At 38.8% G+C, this 26,845-nt stretch overlaps 1 pseudogene; it reads right to left on the reverse strand.

The window, feature by feature from the left end:
* Positions 1-18,856: 18,856 nt before the first annotated feature.
* On the reverse strand, positions 18,857-19,222 carry LOC143669818 (prefoldin subunit 1 pseudogene; annotated as a pseudogene).
* Positions 19,223-26,845: the final 7,623 nt, after the last annotated feature.

Consider the following 26,845-nt stretch of genomic DNA (forward strand, 5'->3'; position numbering starts at 1 on the left):
GGGAGGGTGTCCGAACGCAGGGAGGGTTGCTGGTCAGCGCAGCCAGGGAAAGAGCCCGTCCGAATTTCCTAGTCGGCCCTGGGCAACAAGCGTGGCGGGAGGGCGCCAGCGGCAGCGGCCCGCCCGAGAGAGTGCACGTTCCCCGGGAGTCACGGGGTCACTGTTCTCCGCGGCCTGGGGGTTTCCGATCCAATTCTCTCAGTTGGTCCGGGGGCTGCGCGTGGTGTGGGCGCCAGTCGCCTTGGTTTCAGGGGACCGCCTGTCCAATTCTCCCAGCCGGCCCGGGAAGGGGGAAGGGAGTAACTCCGGCCGCTTGCCACCCCGCCCGGTAAGGCCCGCGCACCTCGGCGATCTCACCCAAGCTGCTTCTCTCAGCCAGCCAGCCGTTCCAGGATGGGGTACGCTGTCTTTTTTATCTCTGTTGTGGCTTTGGGCGCTTTCTGTATCGTTTCTACTCCCCTAGTAGGTGTCCTGGAGAAGAAACTAAGATCCGCGCGTCTTACTAAGCCGCCATCTTCCAGGAAGTCCAGAAACTTAATTTGCCACAGAAACTCCATCTGCCACAGAAACTCCGTTTGCCACAGAAACTCCGTTTGCCACAGAAACTCCATCTGCCACAGAAACTCCCAATACCCTTGATTCTACTGGATTACAAGGCCCGTGGAGCACAACCACTCACATAGGAGCCTAGGCCTATGCAGAGCTTCTGCTTTTTCCAGTTCCTCTTAAACTTGCAACCTTTTTGGTCATTAAGTAAAAGGGCTGGAATGACACTAAGAAATAAGGGGTATGCTGCCTCCAAAATCAAAAACACCAACTGGTCTGTGCTTGTTTTAAACAGTTGTGTACTCAGAAAAGCCATGTTCTTTCATTCTCATTCAATATTATTGGGTGGGATCTTTGTGATTAAGTTGTTTTCATGGAGATGTGAGCCAACCAGTAGCGGGTGGGTCCTTCTGATTAGGTGGTTTCCATGCAGATGTGCCTCCATTCATGCAAGGTGGGGTTGCTTCCTGGAGACCTTTAAGAGGGAGCCACGTTAGAAAAAGCTTTAGAGACCACACAGACAGGGACCTTTGGAAATGAAGAAAGAAAATACTCCTGGGGAAGCTGATTGAAACCAGAAGCGAAGACCCCAGTAGATGGCAGCACATTTGCTTTCCAAGCTGACAGGAGTTCCAGGCCCTCAGCCTTTCTTGAATCAAGGTGTCTTTCTCTGGATGCTTTAGTTTGGACATTTTATAGTCTTAGCCCTATAAACTTGCAGCTTATTAAATCCCCCTTTTAAAGCCATTTCCATTGGTTGTGTATTGAATTCTGGCAGCCTTAACAAACCAGTAGAGATTTTGGTACAAGGGAACTGGGGTGCTGCTGTGCTTTGAAAATACCAAACATGTAGGAGAGCTTTTGAAATGGATAAGGGGAAGAGTCTGGAAGAGTTATGAGGAGCTTGATAAGGAAGGCCTAGAATTCTCTGAGTGGACTGTTGGTAGAAATGTGGACTCTAAGGATACTTCTGATTAGGTTTTAGACAGAAATAATAAGTGTGTCATTGAAAACTGGAAAAAAAGCAACCCTTGTTTTCAGGTGACAGAAATCTGATAAAATTAGGGCCTGGAATTGGATGGAAGACAGAATTTGAGAGTGATGAACTTCCATATTTGGCTGAGGAAATTTGCAAACTAAACGTGGAATATGCAGCCTGGCTGCTCTTTGAAGCTTATAGTAAAATATGATAGGAAACCACTGAGAAATGAACAGTTGGGTATAAGGGAACAAGAAATTGACGGTTTGGAAAATTCAGGGCTTACAGGAAGGGAGACCCCAGAGAATAGTGCCCCACATGAAGATTTAGCCAAACATTGAAACAGCCAGCCATTATAGGACAAGCAAGGATTGGAGATGGAGTTATCCAGGAATTATTTGTGGACAGCTGTTCTGTTTGATGAGCATGATCCCAACATTCTGCATAGAAAAGCACGAAGAGTGTTGTGGGATTTGTATAAATAAACCACTGCTGGTTCGGAATAAAAGCAACAGGAAAGGGACGCATTGAAGGAAAAATATCTCCTAAGGCAGAACAATGAAAGTGAAGGTCCGAAACTAAGAAACCTCAATCCAGGAGAGTAGACCCACCCATGGACATGGAGAGGGTGAGTGTGCCTGGAAGACCTTGTCTAGATGTTCTGGAAGAATTATGATGACCCAGGCCCCCAAGTGGGTGGAACACATTCCTTGAAAATTGGGGGGAGCCTGGTTTCCTCCCCATGTTTCTGGAGGGTTGAGAATGTGTCCCAGAGATGGTAGACATCATGGATGATACCTCAATGTTTAGGCAGGTTGGATCTGGGAAAATGTGGTCCCTCCAATGAGCCCCAGTGTTGGAAAATTCACCCCAGCATTTAGAGCAAGCAGAGCCATTGAGTTGGTGCTTGGAAAGGGTGGGGCTGCTTCGTTTTAAGTCCTGAAGATAAATAATTCTCAGACTTCGAAATCTGTTGGAAATTGCCCTGCAGGCTTTCAGAACTGTTTGGTTCCTGTAACCCCTGGCTTCCTTTTGATTTCTCCATATGGTCAGGGGAACCTGTATTCTATGACTGTCTCTCCTTTGTATATTGGCAGCAAATAACTCATTCTGAGTTTTACAGGTCCAGAGCCAGAAGAGAATTTTGCCTAAGGAGAGACCATGCCTATAACTAAATTTGATGAGATTTTTGTACTGTTTCTGACTTTGTATGCAGCTGTATTATTACTGAAATGGTTTTAGTCTTTTATGATACTGAAATGAAATGGACTTATTTTTTGTATGGGAAGAGCTTATCTTTTTCTTGGGATTCAGAGGGAGCAATGTGTCAGTTTGAAACTTTTCTGTACCCCAGAAAAGCTAACTTCTTTAATTTTCACTCAATATTGTTGGGTGGGATCTTTTGAATTAATTTGTCTCCATGGAGATGCAATCCACCTATTATGGGTGGTACCTTTTGTTTAGGTGGTTTCCATGCAAATGTGTCTCCACCAATTCAAGGGAGGATTGCTTACTGGATGCCTTAGTGTTCAAACTAAGCTTTAGAACTGTGAAGTTGCAACTTAATAAATCCCTTTTTTGAAAACCATTACATTTCTGATATATTGCATTCCAGCAGTTTTAACAAACCAAGACATTGTCATCGTGCCTCTTTTTTGGTTGCAGAAGGAACTGGATGCAACAGTGTATCCTTCATCTTTGAAGGAATGTCTCAGCATGCCCCACGCACCTGGATGCTTACAAATTTCACTGAGGTGGAACACCCCTGAATTTTTGTTGGATTGATCTCAAACCCTCTGTGCTGGTTTGAAAGGATATATGTACCCTAAAAAAGCCATGTTTTAATCCTAATCACATTGTGTAAAGGCAGCAATTTCTTCTAATCCCTATTCAGTATTGTATGTTTGAAACTTTAATTAGGTCATCTCCCTGGAAATGTGATTTGATCAAGAGTGGTTGTTATGCTGGATTTAGTGAAGGCATGTCTCCACCCATTTGGGTGCTTCTTGATTAGTTTACTGGAATCCTACAAAAGAGGAAACATTTTGGGGAAAGCAGGAGATTCAGAGAGAGCAGAACAACATAGCCACATAAAGCAGAGTCCATCATTCAGCGACCTTTGGAAATGAAGTAGGAAAATGCATCCCGGGGAGCTTCATGAAGGGAAGCCAGGAGAGAAAGCTAGCAGATTATGTTGTGTTTGCCACATGCCTTTCCAAATGAGAGAGACACCCTGATCTTGTTTGCCATGTGCCTTCTCACTTGAGAGAGAGACCCTGAACTTCATCGTTCTTTTTGAATCAAGATATCTTTCCCCAGATACCTTTGATTGGACATTTCTATAGACTTGTTTTAATTGGGACATTTTCTTGGCCTTAGAACTGTAAACTAGCAAGTCATTAAATTTCCCTTTTAAAAGCCATTCTGTTTCTGGTATATTGCATTCTAGCAGCTCGCAAACTAGAACACCATCTGACATGCAAATCCCTTAACAATAAGTCTATAGTAACTCACTAGTTCCTGCTCACTAGGTTCAGAGAGAATAATGTCATTAATGTAATGGACAAATGTGATGTCTTATGGAAGGGAAAGGTGATTAAGGCCCAGGCAGACCAGATTATGCCAAAAGGTTGGATAGCTGATATACCATTAAGGTAGGACAATGAAGGTGTATTGCCGGAATTGTCAGGTGAAAGCAGATTGCTTTTTGTAGCTTTTACTATCAGTTATTGAGAAAAAAAAGCAGCTTCCAGATAAATGGCAGCATATCAGGTACTAGGGCATGTGTGGATTTGCTCATATAATGATAGCATATCTTGAACAACAGCTGCAATTGGCTAATTTTGATATAATTCATGGTCATCCTCCAAGAGCTATCTATTTATTCATGGGCCACATAGGAAAGTTGAATAGGGATGTGGTGTGGATCATCACTCTGCATCCTTCAAGTTATTGATGGTGGTGTTAATCTCTGCAATCCCACCAGAAATGCAATATCGCTTTTTGTTAACTATTTTCCTAAGTGTAGGCAATTTTAGTATCTTCCATTTACATTTCCTACTATAATACCCCTCATTCTACAAGCCAGGGAATCATCATAGGAATTCTACCAGGTGCTGAGCGTGTCAATTCCAGTTATGCATTCTGGAAATGGGGAAATAACCACAGAATGGGTTTGGAGACCCACTGGAACCATCTCACGATGGACCTGAACTAATACTCCATTGATTATTTGAGTTCTTTAAGTACCTATTCTGACTTTTTAGAGACAGTATATAATAATCACCAAAATGCCTGATAATTTCCTCTTCCTTAAAGCATAGTAACTTTTGTGAAAAGCTGTACATCTTTTTGGAGAAGGCTGAGCAGATGATCAACAGTATAAATTTTGGGCTGTGTAGCAGATTCCTTCACCAAGGTGGCCTAGCCATCCCTTCATTCAAGGGGTCCTTTGTCTGTAAATTGTCTTGAGTCTTGGAATTGATTAAGAGGCTATGACTTTCTGTTTTTGTGATTAAAGTTATACTTTTTTTCACTTGACCCAGGAACTCTTCTACTTATAAGATCAAGAAAGAATTTCATAGACTTCCTATCTATTTCTTTTCTAGGTGGCCTGTGATCTATGACAAGTAAGACTATTCTGATAACTGCTGTCCATTATAGTAGCTACATCTAACTTGTCTGGCAATTAAGTGCTGCCATTTAGCTTCTGCCAACCCAGGATCTGACCATTTTCATTGTGTTTAAGAATGCAAGTTCAGTCACAGCAGTGCCCCCAGTGCTATCTGACAACAGAAAGGAGCGACCACAGAGCTCTTCAGGGATGATGGCACTGTCCTCATGAATTTATTCCTCACAATCTTGAAAAGTGCAACCTCTGGAAATACCTAGAACAGGTAAGCATGTCTTACATTAAATATCCACCCTAACCTTCAAACCTCCCTAAGCCTTTGGAGCTCTTCATCTACATTATACCAAGGCAATTCTAGCACTTTAACCTCAGGGACTATAGACCACCTTTCAGTCAATACTTCAGCCAACCATCTGAACAAAGCTACCACCATTTCTTACCCCTTAAGATGCAAGGTTGAATCCATAACCTCTGTTTAGTGAGCTTATATAAAAATTCAGCTTGTCCTAACTTTCTGCTCCTTCTTTGATTATCCCACACCCTTAATATACATTCCCACATATATCCCCCTAATTTCTGTATATATATATATATATGTATATATATATATATATATATATATATATATATTGGAAAGTCCATGCCATTATTTCGTCGCGTTACACACCTTCTCATGGGTCATCCTCATACCTCACATTCTGAGGCCTGTTAGGAATCTGATAATAAGTCTAGAAGAGAAGAGGGATGCTGGGTTGGCTTAGGGGAGAAATGAGCATTGTTTATAATTTGGTTCATTCATTACATCTTCATGTCCTGAAACAGGGTTAATCTCTTCAGACAGAATTGTGATGGCTGTCTCCTCAATGAAGTCAGTGACCGGCTTAGCAGGTTCAGCAGCCTTATTTTCTTCAGCTGGAGGAGGGACAGCTGATTCTTCAGGGCAGATTAGGGTTTCAGTGCCCTACCATCATCATTATCAACCCATACGTCTCAATCCAATCTTCAGGATCCCATTCCTTCCCAGTCAATACCTTCACTTTAACAAAAGACACCTGGTAATTTTGGAAATTCGATTTGCATTATAATTAAGTCATGAGTAGACTGAGACTCTGGATTTGATTTTCAGAAATCTCAGATCCAAGAACCAAGAGTTTCTTTGAGGTCACACATACCACTTTCATGTCCTTCATTGGCACTTGAGCTGGGAATGTCTTGAGCTCATCACTTTATTTAACAACTGTATACAATAAATCTACAACCATCTAACACATTTTTACATTTAATAAAAGGAGAAAGAAATTACTTTTTAATTTCATAAGATTCTGCTGAGGCATCAAATGCATTGTTATCCAAAGCTCTGTTGCTGATATGCATTGTGTAACAGTATTCAATGGCGACATTTCACTATTTCTATTGCCAATTCATACCATGGATCATTGCTGCTACCTTGGTCACTGGAAATAGAGTAATCATGCCTTTTAATCTAATTGGATTAGAGAATCAGTTTTAAAACTCCAGAATCAACTTAGAAACCTCATCTTTAAAATATTGTTTCTCTAGACTCACTCTCAGTACCAAAATCTGCATTACTCAGCTTTTCCAGAGAAACCAGATATATGTAAAAAAGATTTAGTGCAGTAATTAGTTCATGAAACCATGAATAATTAAGTCCAAATTCTGAAGGGCAAACCACAAATTGAAAATTCTGATGAAGATTTCCATAAATTCCACATGAGAACCTGATAGCTGAGGTAGAAACTGAAATTCTTTCTGACTACCAAAATCATCAGTTCTCCCTTTGAAGCCTTCAATAATTGAATGAAACTTCTCTCGTTGCTGAACTAATTTCCTTTGTGGATTGTAGATGTTGTCAGCCACAGAGGCTATCAACTGACTAATTAATTTACATCTATAAAATAACCCACAGTAAAGTCAGGCCAATGCTTACTTGGCCAAACTTAGCCAATTTGGCATACGAACTTAATTATAACACCAAGCATCTTTCTTTGATTCAGTCTTCACTCAAAAATCCTTCATGCTTGTCTGACTACTAGGGTACAGACCAACAACATGGACCAAACCAATTCCACACACCAATGTTAGCATCAGTCGAAAGTCAGGCAAGGGACTGTGTCCCACTATGTCACTTACCAATGAATCTTAGGTGTGCTAAATTGATTTAATGATCAATATAAAAAATGTAACTAAATGCTTTAAGAAAGTTTACATGACAAGGATATAAACTGTAATAGATGTATATCAAGAAGTATAAGTAAAAGATAAATGACAAACTATTCCAAAAAACATCTTCATTTTAACTGCCCACATTTTACCTGCAAAATGGAAATTTTAGAGACATCAAAATTCTCCTTGGTATGTATTTCTATTCTTCTTTAGAGAATGTTTGAGAAGGAAGAAGAAGTAGTGATGAGGTAAGAAATGTGCTGGGAAAGGAAAGTCTAATTGGAGTAAACCAATCTCCTATAGTCATATGTTACTCTGACTCAGAAGCAAGCATTGAGGCCAGATGTCCATTAGCATTGTCATCCATTGTTATCTTCTACTTAGTCAGTCTTGAGAGAACTGAAGTAAACCCAGATATTTTGCTCCAGAATTGTACAATGTTAGGCAGGTATGTGGGAGAAGGAAGTTATGGCTGAGTCCATGGCTTGTATGGCATGAAAGTATGAAGGGCAACAACATAAAATTGGCTTGCTAAATGATACGTTTACAGATAAAGTATTTTTCAAAAATAATCAAGCATCATTTTTATTGATGTGTTTACAAGCATATTTCTAAATGTATGACTTGGAAGTAATGCCCTTGACTATAACTTGATTTAGTAACAGTAGATTCCTTTTTATTGAGACATATTATATATTCACATACCATATAATCATCCGAAGTGTACAGTCAGTGGTTTGCAGTATCATCATATAGCTGTGAATTCATTATCACAATCTATTTTTGAACATATTCATTACTCCAAAAATTTTTGAGATAAAAGTAAGAATAAAAAAAAGAAAGAAAGAAAACCCAAAACATCCCATATCCTCCATACCTCTTTATGTCCATTTGTTTTTTGTCATATTTATTGTTACTTATCTGTCCATATACTGGATAAAGGGGGTGTCAGTCACAGGGTTTTTACAATCGCATGGACATACTTTTAAAGCTGTATAGTTATTCAGTCATCTTCAAGAATCAAGGCTAATGACTCAAAGTTCCACAGTTTTAGTATTTTTCTCTAGCTACTCTAATACACCAAAAACAGAAAAGAGATATCTATATATTACATAAGAATAATTTCTAGAATGACCTCTAGCTCTGTTTGAAATCTCTTAGCCAGTGAAATTATACTTTGTTTCACATCTCTCCCTCATGTTGGTCATTTTCCCCACTCCTACATTACCAGGGCCAGGCTCATCTCCAGGAGTCATGTTCCTTGATACCAGAGAGATTTACCCACTTGAGGGTCATGTCCCACATAGAGGGGAGGACAGTGAGTTCACCTGCAGAGATGGCTTAAAGAGAGAGGCCATCTCTTAAAGAGAGAGCAACAAAAGAGGTTCTCTGGGGGTGACTCTTAGGCATAATCATAAGTACGCTTAGCTTCTCCTCTGAAGCTTAAGTTTCATAAGGGTAAGCCCCAAGATTGAGGACCTGGCCCATCAAATTTGCAGTTCAGAATAAGGATGCTTAATATTTCCACCTTCTTCCACAGTCCCTCAAGTGGACATTACAAGTAATTTTTAATCATCCGCCCAAATTACTCTGGGATGTGCTGGGACCTAACACCAACCTGGAGAAACCAAGATCTCATTCCCAATTCAAGGTTCCATGTAGTTATGGTGCTCAAATAAACTGACCAAACAAATTACTCTGGGATGTGCTGGGACATAACACCAACCTGGAGAAACCAAGACCTCATTCCCAATTCAAGGTTCCATGTAGTTATGGTGCTCAAATAAACTGACCAAACAAGTTAAATTAGATAGTGTGCTACCAAAAATACACATTTTGCACCAAATAAACATAATTTCCTTTGATCTCACATAGAAGTTGGTCTTAAATTACAGTCAATATCATCCTTTACCCTTTTATCTGATTTACCTTATTCCTACTCAGGTTAGCTTCATTCATGTCTTTAATTGAAGCGCGATCATTTTTTTTCAGTGTTTTTAACAGTTGCTACATGGGCTAATGCTGACTTTCACAGCAGGAGAACTACCTCTGAGGCTCATGTGTCACACAAATACCTAACGTTCCAAGGAATGACCAGTTTATACACAAACAGCTCAGCATTTAAGAATTGAGAAAAAAGGTACAAAAATAGAGGCAACTCCAAATAGATGTGACTGGAATAAGAGCTTATAATCTGGGGACCTTTCTAATAGAACTTTACCTGATAACCTGAGCTCTTGAATTCAATTCTCAGAATTTTCACGTTATAGTTAGTCCATATTAATGAGGCTAATCAAATTTGTCTTTTTCCTTTCTGGCTTATTTAATTCAACATACTGTTCTTGAGATTTATTCACCCAGTTGCATGACTAACAACTTTGTTCCTTCTTGCAGCCATCCAATAGTCCCTTGTTTGTATACACCACAGTTCTCCCTTTCATTCCTGAATTGATATACCCTTAGGACACCTCCATCCATTGCAAATCATGAGCACTGCAACCATAAACACCAATGTGCAAATGTCCATTCATGTCCCTGCCCTATGTTCTTTTAAGTACATACCTAACTCCTGGTTGCAGGACCGTATGGCAACCCCACCCCAAGCTTCCTGTGGAGCCACCGCACTGCCTCCAGAGGGGCTGCACCACTCTGCTTCCCTACCAAGAGTGAATAAGTTCTTCTTTATGTCCACACTTTCTCCAGCACTTGCATCTCTCTGTTCATTTTTAAACACATCGAACAATCCAACCTAAGTAAAAATCCATTTTTCCTGGTGTAATCACATCAATGGTTCCTGGTATAATCACACAGACATGTCCTTTTGACGCTACAATCTATATGAGGACATTTCCATTTCCTTCAAAAAAGAATCATATACCTTTCTCCAAATTCTCCTGCTTATAGACATTTAGCTTTGGCATATTGTTTTGTTACATTCAATGGAAGCATATTACAACATTACTGTTAACTATAGGCCCTAGTTTAGACTGATTGTATTTTCCCCATATACCATCCCATTTTCAACTCCTTGTCACACTGACATTCATTTGTTCTCCCTCATACAAAAACATTCTTTAGTCATGATCATTGTCTATTCTAGGCAGTCTTAAGTGATACCATCCCAGGCCTTATCTTCCATCTTTCCTTCTGGTGTCATATATGCCCCTAGTCCTTCTCTCTCAACCACACTCATAATCAGCATCATTCAGTACACTTATTTTATTGTGCTACCATCAGATAGTATTGTGCTACCCATTTCTGAATTTTTACAATCAGTTTTGTCGGACATTTTGCACTCTTACAGCATTAAATGCTCAATCTCTACCCTCTTTATATTTTTTGATGAACTGTGCTCTCAACTTTAATTCTCAAAGTTCACTCATTAATGTTGGTCCATATTAGTGAGACCACACAGTATTTGTCCTTTTGTTTCTGGCTAATTTCACTCTGCATAATGTCCCCAAGGTTCATCCGCGTTGTTACAGGCTTCACTGACTTTATTCTGTCTTACAGCTGTGTCCATCATACTTGTATATTCCAGTTTGTTTAGTCACTTGTCCATTGATGGACATTTGAGTTATTACCATCTCTTGGCAGTCATGAATAATGCTGCTATAAACATCTGTGTACAAATGCTTGACTTCCATTCCTTTGAATATATACCTAGTAATAGGATTGCTGGATCATATGGCAAGTTTATACTTAACTTCCTGAGGAACCACCAACCTGCCTTACAGAGCACTTGCATCAGTGTACACTCCCACCAATAGTGAATAAGTGTGCCTCTTTCTCCACATCCTCTTCAGCACTTGTCATCTTCCGTGTGTTTGTTTGTTTTTGGATAATGGCCATTCTAGTAGGTGTGAGATGATATTATTTCATTGTGGTTTTGATTTACATTTCCCTAATTGCCAGTGAGATTGAGCATTTTTTCATATGTTTTTGAGTAAGTGATATTTCTTCTTCAGAAAAGGGTCTGTCCATGTATTTTACCCATTTTTAATTGGGTTGTTTGTCTTTTTGTTGTTTTTTTTTGTTTTGAGGTCTCCAAATTTTGTCTTCTATTGCATAGGCTACCTTTTAACTTTCCCGAGAAAGTCCTTTAATGCTAAAAAGTGTTTAATTTTGAAGAGATCCCATGTATCTATTTAATTTTTCATTCCTCATGCACTGAATGCAAGGTCTAGAAAACCACCCCCAATCAAAAGATCTATAAGATATTTCCCTATATTTCCTTATAAATGTTTTATGGTCTCAGTTCTAATGTTTAGGTCTTTGATTCATTTTGGTCAATTTTTGTAAGGTGTGAGATAGGGGTCTTCTTTCATTCTTTTTGATATGGATATCCAGTTCTCCAAACACCATTTATTGAAGAGGTTGCTCTGTCCCTGTTGAGTTGGCTTGGCCATCTTATCAAAGATCAATTGTCCCTAGATGAGAAGGTCTATTTCTGAACACTCGAATCCATTGGTAGGTGGATCTATCCTTATGGCAGTACAATGCTGTTTTCAACTCTGCAGCTTTGTAATATGATTTAAAGTCAGGTAGTGTGAGATCTCCCATTTCATTTTTCTTTCTCAAGATATTTTTAGCATTAAGGAACCCTGCTGTTCAAAATCAATTTGATTATTGGATTTTCTGTTTTTGCAAAGTAAGTTCTTGGTATTTTATTTGGTATTGCATTGAATCTGTAAATAATTTTGGGTAGACTTGACATCTTAATTATATTTAGTCTTCCAATCCATGAACATGGTATGTTCTTCCATTTATTCAGGCCATTGTTATTTATTTTAGTAATTTTTAGAATTTTCTGTGTATAGGTCTTCTGTGACCTTACTTAAATGTATTCCTAAATATTTTATCCTTTTGGTTTCTATTGTAAATGGAATTTTTTGTCTTGATTTCCTCCTCAGATTGCTGATTGCTAGTGTATAGAAGCACTACTGATTTGGGGTTGTCAATCTTGTATCCTGCCACTTTGCTGTACTCATTTGTTAGGTCTAGGAGCTTTGCTGTAGATTTTCAGGATTTTCCACATGTAGTATTATGCCATCTGCAGACAGTGAAAGTTCTACTCCTTCCTTTCCAGTTTGGATGCCTTTTATTTCTTTTTCTTGTCCAATTGCTCTGGCTAGAACTTCTAGCATACTGCAGAATTACAATGGTGAGAGTGGCATCCTTGTTTTGCTCTTGATCTTATAAGGAACACTTTCATTCTTACCTCATTGGGGATGGTGGTAGCTGTAGCTTTTTCATATATCCCCTTTATCATGTTGAAGAAGTTCACATTTATTCCTACCCTTTGAAGTGTTTTCATGAAGAAAAGATGTTGAATTTTGTCAAATGCCTTTTCTACCTCTATCGAGATGATTATGTGTTTTTTCCACTTTGACTTATTAATCAGGGTATTATAGTTATGTTTTTATCATATTGAACCAGCATTGCTTACCTGGAGTAAATCCCACTTGACCATGGTGTAGCATTCTTATGTGCTGCTGGATTTAATTTGCAAGTATTTTCTTAAGGATTTTTGCATCTATATTCAGTAAAGAGACTGGTCTTTGGTTTTATTTCTAGCTTTGGTATTAGGATGATTTTGCCTTTATAGAACAAGTTTGGTAGCTTTCCCTCCTCTCCATTTTTTTGAAGAGTGTGAGCAGGGATGCTAATATTTTTTTCTTGAATGCTAGGTAGAATTTGCATGTGAAAACATCTGGTCCTAGACTTTTCTTTTAGGGGAACATCTTAATGACTGATTCAATCTCTTTTCTTGTAATTGGTTTGTTGAGGTTATCTATTTCTTCTCAAGCAAATGTTGGTTGTTCATGCTTTTCTAGGAACTTGTCCATTTGTCTGCATTTTCTAGTTTATTAGCCATAGTTGTTCATAGTATTCTCTCATTATCTCTTTCATTTGTGCAGGATCAGTAGCCATGTCCCTTCTCTCTTCTCTGATTTTATTTATTTGCATTCTCTTTCTGTCTCTGTCTGTCTCTCATTCTCTATCTCTCTATCTCTCTCTTTGTTTTTGGTCAATGTATGTAAGTGTCCTTTGATTTCATTATTTTCTTAAAGAGAAAACTTAATGGCTTTGTTGATTGTCTCTGTTGTTTACATGTTCTTGATTTTATTTATTTCTGTTTTAATTGGCATTATTTCTTACTTTCTATTTGCTTTTGGGTTACTTTGCTATTGTTCTCTATTTCTTCTAGGTGTACTATTAATTCCTTGGTTTTTTCTCTTTCTTCTTTTATAATGTAGGGATTTGGGGCAAGACATTTCCCACTCAGCACTTCCTTTGCTAGATCACATAAGTTTTGATATGTTGTGTTTTCACTTTCATTTGCCTAAAGATATTTACTGATTTCCCTTTTAATTACTTCCTTGCCTCACTGCTTGTTCAAGCATTTGTTCTTGAGCCTTCATATTTTTGAGAATTGTCTGACCTTTGGTCTGTTATTGATTTCCACCTTAATTCCATTATGATCTGAGAAGGTATTTTTTATAATATCAATATTTTAAAATTTATTGAGACTTACTTTGTGACCAAACATGTGGTCTATATGAGGAATGATCCATGAGTACCTAAAGACAAGAGGTATCCTTCTGTGGTGGGGTGTTATTTTCTGTAAATGTCTATTAAGTCTAGTTCCTTTATCACATTATTCAAAATCTATTTCCTTAGTGATCCTCTGTCTAGATGTTTTATCTATTGATGAGAGTGTTGTATTTATATCTCCAAATATTATAGTAGAAATATCTACTTCTCTGTTCAGTGTTGTCAGTGTGTGGCTCATGTATTTTGTGACACTCTGGCTTGGTGTATAAATATTTATGATTGTTTTGTTTTCTTAATGAATTGTACCTTTTATTATACATAGTGTCCCTCTTTGTCTCTTCTACATTTGAAGTCTAATTTTTCAGATAGTAATATAACTCCCCTTACTCATTTTTGGCTAATGTTTGCATGAAAAATCTTTTTCCAACCTTTCACTTTCAATCTATTGGATCTAAAGTGTGTCTCTATTAGACAGCATATAGATTTCCTTGTGTCTAGAAGGATCCTGTTTTTAAATCCTTTCTGCTAGTCTATGTCTTTTGATTGAGGAGTTTAATCCATTAACATTTAATGTTATTATTGTAAAGGTAGTATTCTCTTCTACCATTTTTTTGTGAATTTTATATGTCATTTCTTATTTTTTTCTCTCTATTTACTCTCCTGCTTCTCTTCTTTTCTAAACTCTTCTCCAGACCCTTCTCTCCTATCTTATCCTATCTGCCTGTAGTGTTCCCTTTGGTATTTCTTGTAGAGCCAATTTCTTGTTCACAAGCTCTCTCAATGACTGTTTGTCTGAAAATATTTTAAACCCTTCCTTATTTTTGAAGGACAGTTTTGCTGGGCATATAATCCTTGGTTGAAAGTTTTTCTCTATCAGTATTTTGAATATATCATATTATGGCCATCTCACCTCCATGTTTCTGTTAAGAAATACACATATAGTCATCCCAAGCTTCCCATGTATGTGTTGGATTACTTTTCTCTTACCGTTTTCAGAATGCTTTCTTAGTCTTTAAAATTTGACAATCTTATAGAAAGTTTCTTGGTGTAGGTTTTCTTGGATCTGTCTTGTTTGGGGTCTGCTGCATTTCTCAGATATGTAATATTATTTCTTTAAAAACAGTTGAGACATTTTCAGTGATTATTTCCTGCATTTTTTGTTTCTGCCCCTTTCCCCTTAGGACGCCCATAACATGTATATTCATGTACTCCATGTTGTTATTTAATTCCCTGAGATCCTGCTGGTATTTTTCTCTTCTTTACCCTATTTATCCCTTCATGTGTAGTATTACAGATGCACATCCTTCTAGTTCACAGATCCTGTCTCCTGCCTCTTCAAATCTTCTGTTGTGAGTCTTCATTGTGTTGCTCATCTCTTCTGTGGTGATTTTATTCCCATATATTCTGCCATTTGTTTATTCTAACTTTTGAGTTCTTTATCTTCACCCAATGTCTTATTAATGTCCTTCATCTCTCCAACCACATCTTTGATTTTTTACTTGATTTAGCATGTTTGATTGAACATTAATGAGTTGTTTCAACTCCTGTATCTTATTTGAAGTGTTAGTTAGCTCCTTTGATAGGACTATAGCTTTGTTTTTCCTACTATGCTTCATTTCTTTATTGGTGTTTTGGCATCTGATTTCCTTGATTAGCTTATTCTGGAGGTCATTTTCACTCTTTTACCTAGGGTTTTCTTGCTGATTGACTTTGATTTTGGGTGTTTTGTATTGTTATGTTTTTTTGGCATCCAGTTCAACTTAGTCTAGACCTCTAGTAAAGCTTTAATTTAACTGTTCAGACTTTTTCAGCTCTTGCTTTCCTGGTTCTTACCCTGTCTATATGAAATCTTTTGAGGATGGCCTCCTCAGATACCATTGACCTCAGTCAGGTTTTCCTGGATAAAGTGGGCCCAGGTCTCAAGATGAGAGTGTAATCAGTATCAAGTTTCCCTAAGGATGAGATTCAGCAGTTGCTTGACTTTCCTTTGGAGCCTCTGGACACTGCACTTCTCCTACCCTTCCTGAAAGATGGTGATTTTCAGCCCGTATTCCCCACCAGCATAAAGTGTTGCGGAGCATTCAATTCTCAGCAGACCCCGTCCCTGCCAGGGGTGTGTTTGTGACAGATGCTGAGGTAGAAGTTAAACCTATGCTGTTTCTGAAGGAGGGCCACCAGTTGTTCTGAGTCTGCCCCCTTTTTCTTTGGGAAGATACACACTTTAGGAAATTATCTCTTTCAATTGACTTGCTTCTTTGACTCTCACATTTATCTTAACTCCACCCTTGCCTGGGTCAGTGCTGACAATTGAAAATTCCTGAGCTATTTCCGATGTGCTACTTAGAATACTTTCAAAAAGGTAAAAAAGGGGGGAGAGAGGAAAAAATTTTAAATCCCTTTTCAAAGCTAGTCCCCAGCCCCCAAATTTCAGCAGTCATGAGCCAGAACCAGAGCCAGAGTTAGTACCCAGCTCTATCAAAGGGTACAACCTTTTCCAGTGTTCTGAACTTGACCAATTTAAAAACCTTATGTTTTCTTTCTTTCCTTTTATTCCCCATCAACCCAGTCTTTCCTCTGCCAGGAGATCACAGGCCCTGAGATCAGGCACTGAAAAAACAACTCTCTTGCTTTTTCTGAGTTTATTTGTGCTTGGAACTTCTTATTGAGCTGTCCAAATACGTTAATTGAAACATCAGTTGGAGAATGGTTGAGCCATCTTCCCTTGGTCCCAGTACCGTATGCTTCTATTTCCCACAGGGGTGTGTCTCCAGCAGCCTGCAGTGCCAGGGGAGGATGGGCACCAGCCTTTAAAGTTAGGGGCTTTACTTATATTTCCATGCTATCATCTTGGTCCTTCCATGCATTCCAGACAAGTGTATGATGTGCCTGGTCATGGGCATCCCCTAAATAGCTGCTCCAGACAGTTCCTGGCTATTTGTTAATTGTTCTAGAAGACTACATACCATATCTCCCTACAATGCCATCTTGCCCTGCCTCTCCAACAATTGGTTTCTTGGAAACATTTTTGATCACCACTATCCTCCCAGCTTTCTTAATCTGTAACACTGAGTCAGGCAATCTTTCAATCTTGTTGCTGTATATATGTCAATACCATTAATTTTATACATTGTATCTCACTCCCTTGATATCTTCCTTGCCCTATCTACTAACCTTCAATCTATTATTGATAGTTTTAATGAATTCCTTGTATAATTGTAATAATTTTTGTCCCACTTGCTTCTTTGTTCTCCCTTATAAATGCAAAACCCTAATCAGATTCAATTTCCACATTACCTGTGCATACTCCTACATTACCAAATCTGATTGGAGTTAAACACAAATCATTCTGATCATTTCCATTAGAAATGATAGTCATGAATCTTGTTTTCTTTTTTGCTGTCTTCCAATCATACTTGGAAGTATACTTGCTCAGTCTGTTCATCTTAAAACCATCTTAGATGACAATTCAAATCTTCTCTTCTCTCCTCAAACTTCTCAGACCTCCTGTACCATCCTCAATTTCAGATTGTGATGCTGTTGACATACAGAAAATTTAAGCAATTAGATGAGAGGTGGAAACTTTAAAAAATAATGAAAAGGAAATGTTAGAAATATAGGCAAAGTAGAAGGAACAAAGAATATATTTGACAAGCTCATCAGCAGACTTCATACAAAAGAGGAAATAATTGGTGAGGTTGAAGATATGTAAGTATAAATTTTGTCATTTCCAAACTGAAATGCAAAGAGAAAAGGGATAATTACAAATAAGCAAGCAAGCAGCTCATCCAAGAAGTATGGAATATTTCCCAATAAGAAATAAGAAAGTAAGTGTCTGGTAGTTTTTTCTTTGGAAAGAAGTTTGTTATTATGGAGAAATGTTCAGGGGATATTTCTAAAGGGTGAATTCTCATCTCCTCACTATGAGAACAAGGTGAGGTTCTGGGAGTTATAATTCACCTAAGTATGACCTCCCCACAAAGACTGAGGCCATCAGCAATTTTTCATTCTCAAACTATTCCACATTTAACTTTCAGCATCTTATCAAAGTTGCCATTTAAATGTTCCTATCATCTGCAGCTCCAGTGGTGTCTGCCACAGTCAAGTAGGTCACGACAACGATATCTTTCTGAATAAACCTGCGTTCTAGTTTGCTAACTGCTGGAATGCAATATACCAGAAATGTAATGGTCTCTAAAAGGGGAAATTTATTGAGTTGCAAGATTACAGTTCTAAAGCCATGCAAGTCTATAAACATGTTCAAATTAAGCCACCAACAAGAGGTTATGTTCACTCAACAAAGGCCGATGTCATTCAGGGTTTCTCTCTCAACTGGAAAAGCACGTGGTGAACACGGCGACATCTGCTGGCTTTTTCTCCATGCTTCATGGAGAAAGTTTCATGAAGCTCCCCCAGGGGTGTATTCGCTCTTTATTCCAAAAGTCTCTGGCTGCTTGGATTCTCCGCTTCTTGCGTCTCTGCTGCTCTCTCCAAAATATTTCTGCTTTTAAAGGATCCCAGTAAACTAATCAAGACCCCCCTGGAATGGGTGGAGTCACATCTCCCTCTAATCCAAGGTTGAAACCCACAATTATGCCTGTCACATCTCTGTGGAAATAATCTAATCAAATCCCCCCTACAGTACTGAATAGTGGTTAAAAAAAAGACTGCCTCTACAAAATGGATTAGGATTAAAACATGGCGTTTCTCGGGCACATGATCCTTTCACTCTGGCACAGGGGTTTGATGAGACCTCTATTCTGTTTGTTCTTTGTATCTGTCCGGAGCTCTTACTCTAAAAGACACAGACACCCCTATAAAGCATTGTTGGTCCCAGTCCAAGAGGCTGCAACCCCCTCTCATTCCACAGAAAATGGCCATCTGGGCAGAACAGAAGCTGTTTCCCAACACAGGCTGCTCCTCCCTCCCATGAGGGGAAGAGTTCAGAGGAAGAGCTTCCCTTAAAAGGGTTCCTGGGGTGCCCTTTGAGTCAAGAGCATCTTCTAGGTGTTGTCCTCAGCTTCATCTACACTTCACTCAAGATAGTATGTTTTTCTGTGTCAGATCTTCAATTTTTGCTTCTGTTGTTTTCTGTTTCTCTAGCAGCTCGTTGTGAATTACCTCATTAGACTGAAGCACCCCATTCATATATGTTAGTCTCATCTACCAAAGTCATGCTCTCTGCATCTAAGATATATGTGCTCTTTTGTTCTGTTTGGTTGTTCAGTCTGTACATCCACAAGCTTCACTTTCTGTTGTGTGTCAATAACTTGGACTTGAAGCTCTGTGAAGGTCTTTTTTGACTTCAGATCCAGAGGGACTGCCATTTTGGTTCATTCTATTCACTTTTGAAAAGAGACACAGAGAGACAGACACACATTGAGAAAACTGAAGCAGAGACTGGAATGATGTATCTAGAAGCCAGGTAATTCCAAGTGTTGCTAGAAAATACCACAACCTAGAAGAGGCAAAGAAAAGTTTCCCACTACATGTTTTGAAGGGGCCATCATCCTAACAACACTTTGATTTCAGACTTCTAGTCTCCAGAACTGTAAGATACTAAATTTTTTTTTTTTAAGCCATCCAGATTGGCTTGTTTGCTACAGCAGTCATATGAAAGTATTATGGTAACATCTTTAAGTAGTCAAGGGGAAACTGTATACAGTTAGATAGAAGAACTGTTATTCCGTCCATAGTCACAGAAAGAAGAAGAAAATATGTAGATGTAGAAGATAGGTTGGCAAATTTTGGTGATGGGAAATGCCTTCTGATTACTTTGATATTCCAATTTGAAGTAAGGAATAAACTTACAGCTTGGAGTGCAAAGGAAGAGCCATTGGAAATTTGAAGATAAAAGAGACGGGGATACAGAATGGTCTAAGGAGGGAGTATTAGGCCTGTGGGGTGATCCCAGTGGTCTGCTTGCGGTTTGCCATATTAAATAAAGCCCGTCACAGAGCAGCCAGCATGGCTGAGCGCTTTTCTCCAGCCACATCATCAGCTGTGGGCAGGCTTAGCATGAGGGGAAGGTGCATTAGGCTAAAGTGATTTTCTTAGGAAGGCTGAACAGAGGGAGAAGGACAAAAGAGTTGAAAGTGTTTAAAAAGGAAGAACTATAATTTTGGATCCTGGAACCTATGCTGGGAAAGGAAATATTCATATTAAAAGGCCTTTAATTACCACACAAAATGTACTTCCAGTAGATAAGATGTCTCCTTTTTGTCCTCTCTATGGGTCTTTCTCTAACAGACACACACAAACACACGTATTTATAAAGCTTTATTGTGTGCTAGTCTAAGAAGATGTGTCCCAAGGGCAGGAGTAAGCAAACATTTTTTTACAGAGCCGGAGTTTAGGTTGGTGGGACATAAAGCTCTGTTGCAAATACTAAGCTCCACAGTTGTAGTGTGAAAGCAACTGTAGAGAATAAACAAATGAATGATCATGCTTGTGTTCCAATAACTCTTAACACACTGGTCTAAGAGATCAGCTTGTAGGCCCACAGCTGGGGTCCCCTGCCCTGTAGTATTTAGAATTAGAAAGTTAAAAGCAGTTAAGACCTTTAGATTACTATTTCTACAATTAAAATGCAAGGAGGTAGAATTTGCCTGCGATAGTATCTTCTTATCTCTTTTTCATATTTGGTAAAATGTGGCTATTCATCTTGAAGTATTTTAAATATCAATTTTCATAAGTCAGGAATTAAAGAACCTGGTTGTAAATCTTAGGAGAATCTTCAAACACTTTTCCATCTCAGTTTAACATTTTTCTTATCATTTATGTAATTATTTGTGTCGCATTATAATGACAATGGTTTTACATAATCTTGAATTTATATATATATTATACATATATATTTATATACATGTCATATAAAGTTTAAATATGCATCATTCATTTATATACAAATGTATTATAATATATATTTGTGAGAACATTTTAGCTTTACTACTGGCTTTGCAAAGGTAATAGCCAAAAGTTGTTTCTTTGTTTTTTTTAAATTTCTCGCAGAGCTTTTGTGTTCAAGGATCATTAAAGATTTATTAAAGGGGGACAAAGTCAACCTGCACAATTATTTAAATCCATGAATACCTTTTAAAATTAGAATCACGAAGACACATTGATTCTGCTTTGAAAAATAACATGGTGAATGATTTCAAAAATATTAAATAAGACTTCAGGGGTGAATAAAGGAATTTAAATCATGACTGATTGAATACATTTTAAAATAACTCCAAGCCTTCTGAATTTGCTGTAAGGATTAATGCTTAGATTTTGACAGGGGGTTGACAACTTGCACATTAGTTAGATAAAATAAAGGTTATTTCTTCTTTCTTTAACCCAAATCTTCCTGTAAATAACAAACACTCAGGAGTCTCCAATTGTCTATCATTTGGTATCTCTCACAAGAGTTAACAGAAGGAGAAAGTGGCAAGATTTGGTGAAAGTTTCTTGATTTTTATGAAATGACAAATTTTAGCACATTATTCATTTCTGATAAAACTGAAAGAGTATGTTAAAAATGAAATAAAAAATAAGGAACAGAAGAGATTCTGATGCAAAAATTATTGCATAACTGCATCAATCACAGTGAAAGAGTTCTCAGTGTTTAATGGCATTATAGTGATGGCAAGCTGAGACTTAGATGGGGCAGCAATGTTAATGCCCAGTGAGAGTCTTTAATGTATTTTAAAATGTCATTGAGGTAGCATTTACATAGCTAGAGATAGTTAGATTCAAAGGTAGATATCAAATATATATTTTCTTTACTTCAACAATTATTTATTATCAGGGCAATTTTATGATAGGACCAACAGTGATGGAATAAACAATTTGTATAGCCAATGAAAGAGGCAAATTTGCTAGTTACCATGAGATTGATCATCGCAACTGCTAACTAGATGCAGGCATGCTAATGTTTAAAAGGATTGTTTTCCTTGATCACCTTAAACTGAAAATATGAAAGAGAATAAACATGTCTTTCCCCATTCCCTATTTTGTGATGACATATAATGAGTAGTCAGAAATTCTCCATCTAAGTCAGGTAGAACTCTCTCCCTAGAAAATCAAGTGGTGATAAGCAATTGTGTTCCTCTGTTCACACCAAGCTTTGCAATTTCCTGAAAATCTAAGTTTAACTGTTCCTTGGCTTTGTGTCCCGTGTCTCTGAATAAACTAGCAGGAATAGCATCCAGGAGCCTAGTGAAAATGCCGCATCTGGAGAATGGTAAGACATGCCCACACAGTCTCAGAAGGCTGCTCGTTTAACAAAACCCACTGTATCTCCTCTTGGTGGCGACCCTTCAGTAATGCAGGCTGTGGTCCTAGAACCCTGATGTCACCGCAAAGAAACCTGTGGGGTTAGGAGAGAGGCTGAAGGGAAAAGAGTCTATTTCCCCGACATGCTAGAGCGCTAGAAAACAGTAACTCACAGAGAGATGTGTGTGTTCCTAGCTGCGTGGCCATAGCTCATTGAAGTTTCCTGTCTCTTCCAGGTGTTTACATAATCTAATCATTTTTAATTTATATTTAAACTAAGTTTTATACAGAGTAAGAAGGCTGTTGCCCACGTAAAGGCCCTGGGATCTAGAACTATATTTCAGCGGGTTAAAATGTTCGCAGCAGGAAACTTCAGCGAAGTCCTTCATATTCTAGCTTTCCCAGCTCTTCATTGACTGTAAAATGTTTAATAATTCAAGACCCAAAAATAAAACCGAAGCTGGGAACCCACTTCTTGCTTTGATTTGAAGAATTTATTATCAAAGCAGTATTTTAAATATTTAACAAGGGATGGTGAAAGTACTGCAACCCACTAGCTCTTTCCGGCTATAACTGTCAATTTCTGCTAGTTAGTTTTATTTTTAGCATTTGTTTGCCAAACGCTATTTCAGAATGGAAATGTTTTTCCATCAGAGAAAACTATTTCTCTATTGGTGTCTGGAACAGGATCCAGATTTCTTTTTTATCGCCAACATTAAAAACAAAACAAAAAGCTACAAAGCGCTCCGTGGATTGCGGCCTGTTTGTGGTCTGTGGGTTGACCAGACCTGTTTTACATGAAGTTTCTCGGGATGAATGAGTGTGAGGTCATTGGCTTAGCACAATGAGGAACCTGTACTCTTCCTTAGAGAGTTCAAGAGGAAGCCAGGGCAGACGTTATTGCCAGCTCCTTCAAGCAGTCTCCTGATAAACTGGACTTGCCCATGTGGGGAGCATTGATTCTTTGCCTGATATTTTTAGCCCAAGGCCACTGCAGGCACAAATGTCAATTTTATCACTTTTCCCCACACTCTCCCACAACCTAACTAGAAGTGTCAGGTCATATTAGTGTCCTCCATTGTTCCCAGCACATGAAACAGATGCTGAGTTAACACTGTTAAATGCATGAGTGAGTGAATATCCTTCTCATGACAATCAAGGGAAGTTCATAACAAGAAGACAGAAAAGAAGAAAATGAGTATTTGTATTCCACCAGGTATTGTCCTTTCTGCTATTGCCCATCTTTATAGTACGTGAAAGAGACCACGGTCTTGATTTTGAACCATAAAAAAAATGAAATATAAATATCTTCTACAGGAATGGAGTAAGGGAAGGGACTGTGATTATCTTTGGCTCATCATTTTCAGTTTTTGTTCTTTCCTATTTTGCTGTTTAACACAAGGAATTTCAAGTCCAGAACTGTGATCAGCCAATGTTATTGTTGTCTGCATCCTCTCACCTTCATTGATCAGCCTTTCCAATACTGGCCATTTCATTGATCAGCTTTTCCCATACTGGCCACTGAACCTCAAAGTACACAAATGGAGCCTATGAGTTGGAGAGTTCAACTTCTCAACATCTTTATTAATGCTTCTTTTATACTTTCTGAAGAAGATCTCTGAAAAGTAATAAGAAAGCATTAAGTTAACTTGAAGTCATGTTAAATATTAAACTGAGTGGTCAACATTTTTTAAATTTCCCACTTTAATTATGATTAGATATAATTTAAAACCGAACTCCCTGAACAGTTTTATGGAAATGTAATACACTATTATAAAATGAACTCCTAATGAAAGGGTGCATTCAGAGAAACTGAAGTTTCCTGAGTTTCAGTTCTATTTGTGGCCACAGGAAAACTGAGTCTCAGTTTTTCCTATATACATTTTCCTTTTATTCAGCTTAGTCTCATTCAAAGGCATTTACCCAGGTATCTGGACAGAATTTGTTTTCTTTCTTCAGCAGCTAATGTCCAAGCTTCCAATGGAACTTGTGTAGCACCTTAAAAGACTGATTATTCAATCCACAATCAGGTTTTCCATGTATCTAAAGGTCAATAATACCTACAAAAATGACATAGTTCCTACACCAATCTAACAAAGCTAGGGGAAACAATCCTAGAATTGACTGCCATCATATACCAGCTTGTCTCCTCAAAACTAACTCTTTTATTCAATATTATTTCCCAAGGTAGCAATTTTTTCAAATCCCAGTGCATATTAAAATCAAAGTTTACAATATTTATCTAGGTATTAAATATTTAGGATCTCATTGGCAGTTGAGATTTTTAACTTAAAAATATATAATCTGATTTTCTGTTGATTACAAAGGTGCTGGTGTCTTGTCACTGGCGTGATGGTGGACCAGAGCCAAGAAGTCTTTTTTTCTCTCTTATTTGTTCTGTTGCTTGTTTTTCTACTCAAAACCATCAAGTCTTGGCTTAGATTTCTATAGAACAACACTGTCCAACAGAAATATGCAAACCACATATGTAATTATAATTTTCTAGGAGTCATATTAAAAACAAAACAGGTGAAATTAGTTCTGATGTCGTATTTCACTGAATCAAATAGGCCTAGAATAGCACCACTTCAACGCTGAATTGGTGTCACAGTTTTCAGTGACATATTTTATATTCATGGTGTTTATTTTGCATTTAGAGAATATCTCAGTTTGGATGCTAAGTTTTCTCCAGCATGCACTTTACACAGAGTATGTTTCAATCTAGATGCTAAATTGTGCCTATAAATATTGATCTGCATTGAGATTTTATAAAACTTGCACCTGAAAAATAGATTTATATACCCTAGTTATTTCCAACAATGTTCATGTTTTCCAAAAACTGAATCGGATTTTAACTGTAAAATTAAATACAATTATAAATTCAGTTTCTTATTTTAGTCACATTTCAAGTCTTGATGGCCACATTTTTGTGTCCAGTGCAGGAAAGAATTTGGCCTCCAGAAAAGAAGGCCAGGGTCCCGGGGTGTCTCTGGAATGTCCTATGAGAGCAGCTGCCTTTGTTCTGGACCCATGCTTGTGGCCAGTGTCTGGGGTGAGGGCGGCCTTAGAGGTTGCCCTTACTCCGTGGGTCTGGCTAACTTGGGTGGACACAGAAGGGACTGGGCTGCCCGGAGAAGTGTCCGATGCCCCTGACACCGTGGCAGTGTGCAGAGGCCGCTGTCCCAGACAGCATGCGAGTACGGGTTTGGGAGGACGTTGTTATTGCTTAGAAGGTGCTTGCGCTGGGCTCGAGAGACGTTTTTATGGAATATGTTGACCTGACACTATCGGATACTGTAGTTTCCCACAAGGGGACGTGAGGGGGCATTACCTGCTTTAATGTGCCTGTGGAGTTTGTCAGTGCAGGGGCAATGACTCGAGTGACAACCCCTGAAGGAGAAACCCAGACACTCGGATGAGACAGATTCGGCTAATTCTGAGAAGACTAAGAAGGTGGTGGAAACTGCAACGCGAACAGTGAATCCTAAGTAAAACCATGAACTATATTATAGTACAATTGCAAAAATGTGCTTCCACCAATTGTAACAAGTGTGCCACCCAGTTCCAGGTGTTAATAATAAGATGATGCTTTGGTTTGCTAAAGCTGCCAGAATGCAATATGTCAGAAATGGAATGACTTTTAAAAAATGAACTTAGTAAGTTACGGGTTTGCAGATCTAAGTTCAAAAATATGTCCAAACCAAGGCATTCAGAGAAAGATACCAGAAAGGCCATTCTGGGAAGGCACGTCGCTGGCATCTGCTGGTCTTTGCCCTCAGTTCATCTTTTTCGCTTCTGATGTCAGTGGTTTTTTCTCTAGCATCTGTGGGCCTTCACTCAGCTCCTCTCGGATGCAGTTCTGAGCTCTGGCTTGCTCGGCACCTCATGGATAGGCAAATGGTGATGCCTGGTGGCTCTGCACAGGTCTAGGCATCTGCTCTCCCTGTCAACACCCCAAGCATCTCCAAACATCCATGTCTCTGCCAGCTCTGAAGCAACTGTTCTCCAAGTGTCTGCATCCGAGTTGTCTCAAAAAAATTTCCCTTTTAAAGGACTCTAGTAAACTAATCAAGACCTACCTCGCATGGGTGGAGTCATATCTCCATCTAATCTAAAGGTCACACCCACAACTGGGCGTGTCGCATCTCCATGGAGGTAATTAACTGAAAGGTCACACCCACAACTGGGCGTGTCGCATCTCCATGGAGGTAATTAACTGAAAGGTCACACCCACAACTGGGCGTGTCGCATCTCCATGGAGGTAATTAACTGAAAGGTCACACCCACAACTGGGCGTGTCGCATCTCCATGGAGGTAATTAACTGAAAGGTCACACCCACAACTGGGCGTGTCGCATCTCCATGGAGGTAATTAACTGAAAGGTCACACCCACAACTGGGCGTGTCGCATCTCCATGGAGGTAATTAACTGAAAGGTCACACCCACAACTGGGCGTGTCGCATCTCCATGGAGGTAATTAACTGAAAGGTCACACCCACAACTGGGCGTGTCGCATCTCCATGGAGGTAATTAACTGAAAGGCCACACCCACAACTGGGCGTGTCGCATCTCCATGGAGGTAATTAACTGAAAGGTCACACCCACAACTGGGCGTGTCGCATCTCCATGGAAACAATCCAATCACAGTTCCCCACCACAAACAGTAGGTCTGGCCCCATGAGATTGGACCA

This window comes from Tamandua tetradactyla, chromosome 26 (genome assembly GCF_023851605.1).
Source record: "Tamandua tetradactyla isolate mTamTet1 chromosome 26, mTamTet1.pri, whole genome shotgun sequence".
NCBI classification, from domain to species: domain Eukaryota; kingdom Metazoa; phylum Chordata; class Mammalia; order Pilosa; family Myrmecophagidae; genus Tamandua; species Tamandua tetradactyla.